Raw genomic sequence first — 10,653 nt, forward strand, 5'->3', positions numbered from 1 at the left:
TGGCTTTTTGGCTACCAAAAAGCTGGCGGGACTCCCTGCCCCGCGACCCCTGGGCGGGTGACACCGCCTGGAGCCGGCTTTCCAAGGCGCTGGTACCGGCGTTGCCCTACAAGAAGGGTCGCACGCCCCTCGTCCTGTCCCATCCCGTCCTTGAAGCGCTGCGTGTGGCCCCTCGCCCCCTCCGCCCCTTCAGGGCGAGGGCTCGTTGGGGACGGGGGCGCGTTTTGGGAAGGCGGGGGGGGCTGCCTGGGGGGTACCCCCCGCCGTACGTCGGTCAGGGACCCTCAGCAGCGCGGCGTGCCCCGCAATGAAAGGCTCTTTAACTTCCACCATTCATTTCCCCTTCCTGGCTACTCCTGCGAACAGGGAGCGTGTTGTGGCAGCGCACGTTTTTCCTTCTCCAAACTTAAATTCGTAAGCGCTCCCGTCCGGCTTTGTAGCCCGACAATGCGGCGATTGTGATTTATGGGGTTTCGGGGCGGAGGGGGGGGGGCGACACGGGAGTCCTAATTGCCCAGCCCCGACTTTGGGAAGTTGGGTGATGTCTGGGGCACGGCGCCGGCGGGGGACGTGAGGCCCCCGCACCCCGCGATGGGATCCGCCCGCCCGAGGGCTGCCGCATCCCCGCCGCTTTGCTTGGGGGTTCCTTTAAAAAGAATAACCTCCCCCTAAATCAGTCCATGGAAGTACGCCAGCTTTGCACTCGCGGAGGTGCCGCTGATCTGCAGCGACGTAATAACAAAAAAAAAAATAAAGAAACAACCCACACCTTTCCCCGGTGCGACCGCTTTTATGGTGGGTCACCGTTCCCAAAAGGAAAACGCGCCCGGTCCCCCCCGCGCTGCCCCTTCGCCTTGTCCCCGTGCCCACGGGCACTGCCGCATGCGACTGGAGGCAGCAGATGTTTTAACAGCCTCCGTGGAGAGATTACCGAGTGCCATATGTTAAATATCACTCTCCCTCCGGAAAAAAAAAATATATATATATATATATACTTTTCGCCCTCGCTCCCCTCCTTGTGACGCGCTGCTTCTGCCATTTAAAAGCGTAAATTATTAAATCCAGCGCTGCCGGTGTTTTTTTTCTTTTCTTTTTTTTTTTTTTTTTTCCCTTTTCCCGCGCCGTGCAAATCCGGAGTGACCCGGGTTCCTCAGGTGATGGGGTCGATGCCACGGCTCCTGATTGCTAATCCAACATGCAGCTATCATGATATCGCTGATGTGTAATGGCATTTTATTAGTGTCAGTCCCAGAGCGATGCAAAACGCGGTGACTCTTCTTCTCCTCCTCCTCCTCCTCCTTCTCCTTCTTTTCTCCTTTTTTTTTTTTTTTGGTAGATCCTCATTTCCTCATCACTGTTACTTAGCTCATTTCTTTTTCTTTGGAAAATCCCAAAGAACCATCTTGAAGATGCTTCCAGGGACAGCGTCGGATCAAGCTTTGCATCTGAAGCGCAGACCAATAGCAATGGTGTGTGCACGCCAGGTGAGCGCAGGTTTTCTGTTTGCTTAAATGAAGTAAGTGTTCCCTTGCAGTGCTTGAAACCTGAAGACTGGAGTGTGAAACACGAGAATCTGAAAGTGAAACCGACTGGAAGCCAAAAAAGAAACAGATGAATGTATTTCCACTGTCCAAGCTGAGGAAAGCCCCAAAAGCAAATAAACACCATAAATAATAAAATATGTATTAGATGCAAAAGAAAATTAGTCCAGCTGCAGTCACTGGAAACAGCCAGTCTTGGTGATTTCTCTCCCCCCCCCCCCTCCTTTTTTTTTTTTCTCCCATATCTGATTTTTATCTTTTTAAAGATAAAGTTTATACTGTGGAGCACAATAGGAACAAAGTGATAAAAATCATTCTTTTCTTTCCTCTGGTTTCTGATCGAAGGTTAGAAAGGGATTTGGATACCAAAGGAACTGCTGCATGTTTCCCATGTATTTTCAAGCAGATTTCTAATTATAAGGGCAAATTTTCAACTCTAAATATCTGTGTAGTCAGAGCTTTATCATTAACTGCCCCCTGAAACAACATAATCACTGAGCAGGTGAAATATATCCTGTAATAAAACTGCACTTGCCTTTAGAGGGTCATTTTATGCAGGCACAACAGTTACAGCATTAACTAATGAGTTCTGGGTGATTGCTTAATGTATTTTTGATTATTCACTCCTTTCTCTGTTATGCAAAGTTTCTTCATTATCCTTTCTCATTCCTTAGTTTTAACTTCTTGAGAGGAATAGTTATAAACTGTGTGCAGTGTACAGTGGGAGGAGTGCTCAACTCCACTTATAAATCTCTTTATTAGGTGAGTTTGGAAGGGACTCAAAAAAAAAAAAAAAAGAGCTACAAGAATGATTGTGTACCTGGAAATCATGTTTCAGGCTTAAAGACTTTGTAAATTCACCACAGGTAGCCCAAAGACACTCCTTGGTCTGACATTAACATAGTTAGAGAAATTGAAAGAAAAGCAGAGGAAATTAGGAAAGTAGAGGTGACGGATACATTTAGGCTAACAACAAAAAGAATTTTGTAGGTTTAATTAATCCATCTCTATTTCATTTAGGGCTGCATTTTAAAATGAGGTTAAAGCCTGAAAAGTATATATTACAACAAATCACAGTCAGAGTGGAAGGAGGAGTTACTATGTGATGATGTTCTGTGACCATTCTCACACACACACACAAATCTGATATGCAATCCCTGTGATGTGTTCTGTCCTTAAACGTTCTGGATCTGTGAATCTGTGTAGAACCTATAATCTCTAGTAGCACAGGTACATGCAGAATTAGGGCAAAATCTTGCAGTTTTTCCTGGAGCAAGGGAACTGAAACTGATAAGAAGTTTCTGCTGTAGCTGGAGGTCTAGGATTATGATTTTTCTCACTATACAGGACACGGGGAAATTTTTGCATTACTTAACTCTCCTGGTGCCATGTACTTTCCAGTGAGTGCTGCAGACTTGATCCTTTCCTTGGTGAACCCAGTGATAAGGCTGCCATTCTTTTACAGGGAGCAGGAACACATAACAGGTGCCTCCCACACACCAGGAAATCAATTGAAACGGAGAGCTCTTGATATTTTTAACGGATTGGGCCCCTGGTATGCAGAACCTTACATAAACTCTGTCATTTTTTTTTTTTGTGAAGTGGAAAAGTTGGTTTTTGAAGGAGAAATGTGAAAGAGCAAGAACCATTCTGATGAGTTACAGGTATGGACCGTTGATATTTCTTTTATCATTAGCAGTAGTACAAAGGGGATTCATGGCAACAGAATCTTTTTTTTTTCCTTTGCTCTGCTTTTGAATTCTTTTGCACTATTCTACTTGAAATTTACTTTGCTGTTATTAACTTCTTGCATTCCGTTGTGTGATTTCCCTGCCCTCTGGGTTGTCCTTAGTTCAAAGATGGTTTCAACATTAAATGCTCAACCTTATTTTCTTCCCAGACTATAATGAGAGATTAATAAAAGACTCAGTCCCCAAACCTTCAGCTGATCTTTGACTTTGAAGCATCTTGCTGTCACACTCCTTCCTTCAAAAGTAATGATCTGACTTCTCTCAGTGGTCTCAAAGTCTTGATCCAATATACATGGTTTTACTCTTATCAAGACAAATGTGGGGTTTAAATTCCCTTTTGTTTTCTTTCTGTCTACACTGAAGCAAAGATTTTATATTTAATGTACATGTATGTATAGTATGCCCAGGTTATCACAAACAGGGAACGAGAGGAAGGAAAACCTTCAGAGAAAACTGTGGCTTTTACGGGGAGTTGGGAAGGATACTTCATGCCTTGGTTGTCCTCATGTTGCTGTGAGCTGGTAAATAATCATGAAAGTTATTCCCACAAGCAGCTATATTTTAAAGGCAAATATAATGGTTTTGTTAATCTCCAGTAAGAGAATTATCCTGTTACATGTTGAATAGTTTTTTGAAATGAACTAGGTATGTATTTTCTGGCAAATAGTAAGATATTGTATAGTGAGCTACATCAGTATGAAATTTTGTTTTAGAAGCCACATGAATGACTGTGTTAAGGGACAACTTGTTATGGGGTCATGTTATTGGGCTTCTCGTTTTGTTCAGGTGGATAGAGAACATCTGAGTTGTCAAAAGAATTGGATTTTTTAAATGGAAGAAAAGCTAGGTTGTGTTTTTTTTTTTTTTTTTTTTTTTTTTTCCCTTGGGTCATGGCTTATATCCTCTGTAAAAACATCATAAACTATCTGTAAGGAAGTACTAGTTTCACAACTATTCTGGTTTAAATAATCATTGATACAGTATTTTGGATATTCCCTTTGCATCGTTCCAGGGACAAGAAGACACTCACTAGAACTGGTGACTTTGATCTTCTGAACATGGTCAAGTGTGAATGTAATGAAGAGTTTACTTGCCTGACAGGCACATTTAAAAGAAAGAAAAAAAATAAAGTAAACCAAAATAAAACAGTTTAAATAAATACTATTTACTGATGTAAACAATTTTACTTATTCATTTCCTATTGCAAAACTTCTGAATTAAAACCTATTCTCACAGATAAATAGTTCAGATATTTGACCACTCTGATCTTTGTCAATTACTTCCACACCTAAGAAAATTAATTGGTTATAAAATATGCTAGCCTAAACTATTATGTTGCATATAATATTAATGACTGCCAGAATGCAATGCTATTACTTGCTTCTTCTTCCTCACCTCCTCTTTTGGGAATGCAATATGTTATGACTATTCCTGTAATGGAGTGCCTTGGCACCAGCGTGCTACAAAAGAAAAAGTGCACACTTTAACATTAGCCATGATATGAAAGTGTTTTAAAAGGCTGTGCCCTTTTTCACAGAGGCAATTACAGCTGGAGTCTTCAGTCACTTGCCAGGTGCCGCATGGCTACTGAAGACGGTTTTCTTAAGAAGTGAGAATCTCTAGGTGGTATGAAACCCTTCTCGCCTGTGAGCTCCTTAACATCACTTGGTACCCCTGCTCTTGAGGAGCTGTTGCCATTATTGAAGCTTTGCCAGGCTTTGCACAAGTAACAGTGACAGAAGACTTCAGGGAGTAGCCACTTGTCTTTGTCCAATGGGACAATGAACATCTTTTAAGCTCTACTCACAACCTTTTCAGGTGTAAACCCCTGCCATTTTCATGCAGGTAGTTTTTGTCTGACCAGGGTGCCTTGCTAGACATGGTCAAAGTCATGCCTGCTTTGTCAGATACAGCCAAAGTCTGAAGATGTTCCTGTTCAGTCTGAGCAAAACTATGGCTGATATGGGTAGGAAGGTCTCTTGGGCAGGGACTGAGACAAGAAAACATCTGAACTGGTCGCTGCCCTCCTGGTGAAGTGGAAAGAAATTCTCACAGGTCTCCGTGAAATCCACTGCTGCTGCTCCTGGAGGGCTCCCAAATCACCTCCAATGCTCCACAAGGACAAAACACATTGGCAGTAGCCAGGCAATGATGACTGGTTATTTGTGGGTCACCTCTTCCCAACAGCCATCAGAAGGAATCTCCTCTCTTCTCTGCAGCAATTGAGTTGTTTTCCCTGATTCTGGAAGTTCATGTTCAGGGTCAGACACAACTCTGTATGTATGATCTGATGCTCTTCACCTGTACTTCAGCTCTCTAACTGAGCATAAATATGTACAACTCTGAGAGAAACGAACATTAGACACAGACTAATGTGTCTGTAGTTGGAAGGGACCTATGGAAGTCATCTAGTTCAATCCACTGCTCTCAGCAGGGCCACCTTCCAAACTACATCAGGTTGCTCTGGGCCTTGTGCAGCCAAGTTTTGAAAATCTCCACAGATGGAGATCCCACAGCCTCTTCAGGCAACCCGTGCCAATGCTGCACCACTCTCAGGGAAGAAAACCCTTTTCCCTGTTGTCCAGTCAGTGTTTGCCTGGCTGAAACTTCTGTCCTTAAATTTTCCCGAGTATTCAAAAAACAGCAAGAAACAATGATAGGTGCTCGCTGTCCATTGACATAGCTCCATAATACATAGGTCAGGATGTAGGGCAGAGAATGTGGGTTTAATTGGTAAATGTAACTAAACTGCCTTATTAACTAAGAAAATCACTAGCACATGTTTCAAGGAAGGAGAGCAGAGTGCAACCTCCAGATCTCCTCCACAGTCTTCTCCCTTGACTCCATTCCTGGTTGTGCGCTATATGCTCTTTCCTCATCCCTGAATTTGCAAACATATACCCCCCAGCAAAACCCTGCTGTGCTACAGTCTCACTTCTCTGTGTGTGGAAACTCTCTCCTGGTCTTTCACTTCATGGTGACATGGCAGTAGCCAGCTTGAACAGGGAGTTAGTTCCTGGGGCAATGTTGCTGTCTCCTCCTCCTCTTACTATTGTTCCCCAGTTTCTGTCCACTGGCACTGGGCTCGGGGACCTTTTGCCTGAGTGGCTATTGTGACGGCCAGACATGAACATATGAGCTGTGTGGTGTTTTGTTGGTTTTGTTTTGTTTTGGGGTGGGGTTCTAATTTTTATTTATAGAACTCATTGGTAGAAATCGTCGTTCTCAGAACAGATGCTTCACAACGACCTGTGGGGTAGGAAACCATTATTTCTATTTTACTAATGGGAAGCTGAGGCACTAGGATGTAAAGCAACCTCCTACAGGGTCTTCACGACACAGTAGTGCTGCCTGTCCGATGTTAGAGCAGTACCTGAAAAGAAACATCTCCCTCATCAGCATGCGTGGGCTTCGTAGCATTTTTAAAGCACCTATTAACAGTACAGAACCCCAGCCTCATTTTATATACGCTCTCCACCCCTGTGTTCGAGGCTGTCTTTTGTTTTGCCCTTATCTCAGAAACATTACACAAGGGAAAAAGGGAGTGGTGCCAGTTCTTCTGTTCATGAATGAATGGATGGATCATTAGAGACTGTTAGCACCTGAATGGGCTCGTTACCTTCGGAGAACAAAGGAATTGCTCTGCTCTGGACAAAGTCAGTGCTACCCAGCTTCTCTGAAAGGCAGGGACTGAGGGAAAAGCATCCCCTTAGGAGCAGGGCTAAGAATCCTTTTGCAAAGAAAGATTGAAAACGAGGGGAAAAAAAAAAAAAATGAAGAGAGAAACATACTTCTGCAAAAAGTGTGTTCTTTTAATGAGATAGAGCCTGAGAATAGGAGCTGCAAGAGAAAGACTTCAATTTCATGTAGAGACACCTTGTGCAAGTGTGAGAGAAGGCCTTTTCTGAGAGGACCTGGAGAAGAACTCAAGTGAGGCAAAGGATGGTGAAGAACCAGAGACAGGGAAGTACGAATGGGATTTTCTATTGCTTTTCTTTTTTTTTTTTTTTTAGCTCTATATATTCTCTTTTGCATCTCTGAGGTGGTAAATTATAAAGCAGCAGGGCCCCACAAATGTGGAGTGCATGCAGAAATATAAGCTGAAACTCCTGGAGAGCTAGGAAGGCCAACGTGTTATTCTCTAGTTCTAGCTGTGGGGTCTCAGGATGAAGTATCTGAGGTAAGGCACTTACTCTGAGAATATTCGTAGACGTTTACTGTTTAAAGCAGTGACTCGGTTTGGTTTAAGAAAGCATGAAAAGCACGTCCAACGTGCTGAGACCCAAACACAGTAGTATAAATATTCAGAGTAAAAACGGAGCAGGTTTTGAAAGGATTTACCAGGTTTGGGGGACTGTGGGATTTCTTGTCCATTTTGTACTTTTTCCTGTGAAAGTCAGGGACAGATTGAAATCTGCTGACTCCAGCTCTTAGAAGATGGTTCAAAGGACCCAGCTCCTGGCTCAGACTTTCCAAACCCTGCTGGGAATCAGAGCATATGTCCAGAAGAGCATCAGAAACCTAGAGAAAGCTAGAAGGAGAAATAATTTTGCTTCCCTTCTAAACTGAATCACAATTATAATGTTTGCTGACAACTTTCTTATGCTTATTGTAACTGTAGCTTTTTTTTTTTCTTTTTTTTTTTTTTTTTTCTCACACTCCAGAAACAGCATATTCTTGTCATGCAGCTGTTGCTTACTGTGTCTTCCTTCTGCTTTGGGTGGATTTTCCCATGTTCATATCCGTAGCTTTTGAGTCCTTCTGTCACTGAACAGCTGCAGGCTGATACTAGATAGAGCTGATTTTTTTCTGTGTTCACACACGAGCGGGCTTGTGAACAAAAGATTTTAAAGAAAGCTGATAAATGAACAAGGTCTTTTGGACGATGCAATGTTGCTAACATTGCAGACAATAAAAATCCTTGTACTTGTACTTCACTTAAAGCGAAGGAAGACATAACTCAATCTGTTTTATCTGTGAACCTCCAAGCTTTTCCCTACAGGGTTGAGAGAGGATGTTCTATAATGAACTAATCTTTCATGTGACAGAAAGGGAAATGCTATCTCACAGCCCAATGCTTACATTTCTATCTGCCGTTTAACTTGCGTGTTCCCTTCTAATGGGAGTCCTGTTCTCAGCGTTCAGAGCTCAAGAGCGGGTCAGGGTTTCCCGGGTGGTTCCAGCTCTGACATGTGCAAATCACAGAGCTTCCCTCTGTCTGCAGGGAAAGAAGATACAGCTATCTCTAGATATGTCCATCTCGGGCGCGTTACGAGGCTCGATTCAGTGAAGTTTGCCAGCTGTTTGGCAGGCGTAGGGCGGTGGGCCCAGCCCGGCACACTGACTGCCATTGTGTCCCGAGTGGGATAGTAATAGGAGTGTACATGGGGAAATATCACGTACACTTGTCCTGTTCTCGCATCTCTCTCATGTTTCCTTACAGCCACTGGGCTTTGGCTTTTGCCTGTGGATGCTGGGGACATCAGCGTTATTTGTTTTTTGGTGTCCCGCCCTCCCCCCCCCCCTCCACCCCCTGTTTCCTGAACTTTTTTCCATTCTTGAAGTAATTCTTCCACACTTGGGGAAAAACAAACAAAACACAGTAGTGACTGACTCATTCAGCTGGCACCATCCACTGTCCACTTCTGTACAAGTGGACACAAGGACAAAGACATCCTGGTGCCCTGGGAGGGGGTGCCATGTGGGGTTCCCTGGCCAGCTCATCCTGATTGAAGTGCAGGAGGTTTTTCTGTGGAGGAAAGAGGAAGGCCAGGGTGTACAACGATGGGTTTGGCACAAAGCTGCCCACCCTTTGCCCCCTCTGCCAAGGGGCTTTGCCAACATGGACATTTGTGTGTGTTAGGTAGACACAGTGTGGGCTCAGGGTGGGGGGAGGAACATGCAGACAGATGGACAAGGGAGAGTAGCGGGGTTATGCCCAGCTCTGCTCAGCCTCAGTGAGACAGCCCTGTGTCACAGCTGCTTGGGACACTGCCAGGATGGGCGCTGGGGTGAGCATAGTGGGTGGGAGGTGGGGGGGGAGCACCAAACCCAGGCTTGATGCTGGAGGAGAAAAAGGAGGTAAAAAGAAAGCTGGGCATAGCTGTAGACAAGGTACGGGGCTTGGCATGTCCTTGGTCTGAACTGGCTCAGCCATATCCCATTGTTGTCCTGTCTTGCTCCTTCTGTCTCTTACCTGTGATATTGCAAGGTTGCTGGGGAAAAGATCGTTCGACGGACTTGTGTTCGTGCAGCAGTTCAGACAGTGGGCACTCCTGTGAGTCAGTCAGACACACATGTACTCGTGTCCATGTGCCAGCAAGAAGACCTGGGTTCTGCTATACCTTCTGTTAGAGAAGGCTGGTCATTTTACACCTGTGTTCTGCTTCCTCAGGAACAGGAGAGCTGCAAGGAAAAATTAATGTTAAGGTGTCCATGGCATTCACCTGTTATACGAAGTGCTTAGAGAAGATCAGAGTGAAGTTATTACATGATTTTAACAGCTTAAGCCAGTGAAGCCAGCCTTTTGCAGACGTCAGCCTGCCAAAGCGCATTGCTCTGTTGGTGTAGGTCTGTGAGCATTATGGCCTTGTGGAGAAAAGTCAGGCTTGAGAGACATTTATCTTGTGGTTGACTGAAAAAAATTGAAATACTGTGACTGAGTTAGCTCTCATGTAGACCGATAAAAAGCCAGAGAGGCAGCTTCTGCTCTGGAAGAGTTTTTTTTTTCCCTATTTTTATTGGTGAGATGAAGACATGTAACTGAAAGGGATGAGGAAAAGAAGGGTAAAGGGGTTTGTGGAATGTGGGACATAGCTAGTCCACCGCGGACATTTTCCAACGGTATACGTTTTATCCTCCTTTGTTCCTTATAAAAGGAAAGTGCTCCATATAAATCATAGCAGAACCTCTTCACTGTACCTCAGACCTTTCCATGCTGCTTTTCTCTTCCTCAGTCCCTACAGAAACTTGGCAGTGGCAATGCATCTGGTGTCCTGTGATTGCTGCTCAGCATGCTGAATGGTACCATCTAATTTCTTCCCTGGGCCCCCTGCCCTTCAGTTCAGACCCACCTGCTGCTTCTCATCGTAATGCTGCATGTGTGTCCGGTACCATAGTGGGAGCCTGGGCTGTGGTTACCAGCCCCACTTGGGACGGTGCTTCCTAGCCAGTGCTGAAGTGTCATCCTAAGAGTGGAATCTCATGCTGGGGAGAAGTTTCTGCTAGCCCTAACGTATTGCAGATACTTGTCATCTGACACTGCAAGCCTAGGAAGATGTTCTCTATCATTTTGTTTTCTATTCCTAATAATGATGGTTTAATGTAGGAGGCTATTGTGATGAAAGCATGGATGTGGCAAT

The 10,653-nt window shown here is 44.4% G+C and overlaps 1 long non-coding RNA gene across 2 annotated transcripts; it reads left to right on the forward strand.

Moving 5' to 3' along the window:
• Positions 1–335: 335 nt before the first annotated feature.
• On the forward strand, positions 336–4,464 carry LOC121078996. Of its 2 annotated transcripts, XR_005824822.1 has the most exons (4): positions 336–414; positions 1,397–1,484; positions 3,007–3,205; positions 4,305–4,464. It is a non-coding gene; the product is annotated as an uncharacterized LOC121078996 (long non-coding RNA). The 2 variants fall into 2 exon arrangements; XR_005824821.1 differs by lacking the exon at positions 336–414 and having other exon boundaries at positions 1,117–1,484.
• Positions 4,465–10,653: the final 6,189 nt, after the last annotated feature.

Source organism: Cygnus olor, chromosome 1 (genome assembly GCF_009769625.2).
Source record: "Cygnus olor isolate bCygOlo1 chromosome 1, bCygOlo1.pri.v2, whole genome shotgun sequence".
NCBI classification, from domain to species: domain Eukaryota; kingdom Metazoa; phylum Chordata; class Aves; order Anseriformes; family Anatidae; genus Cygnus; species Cygnus olor.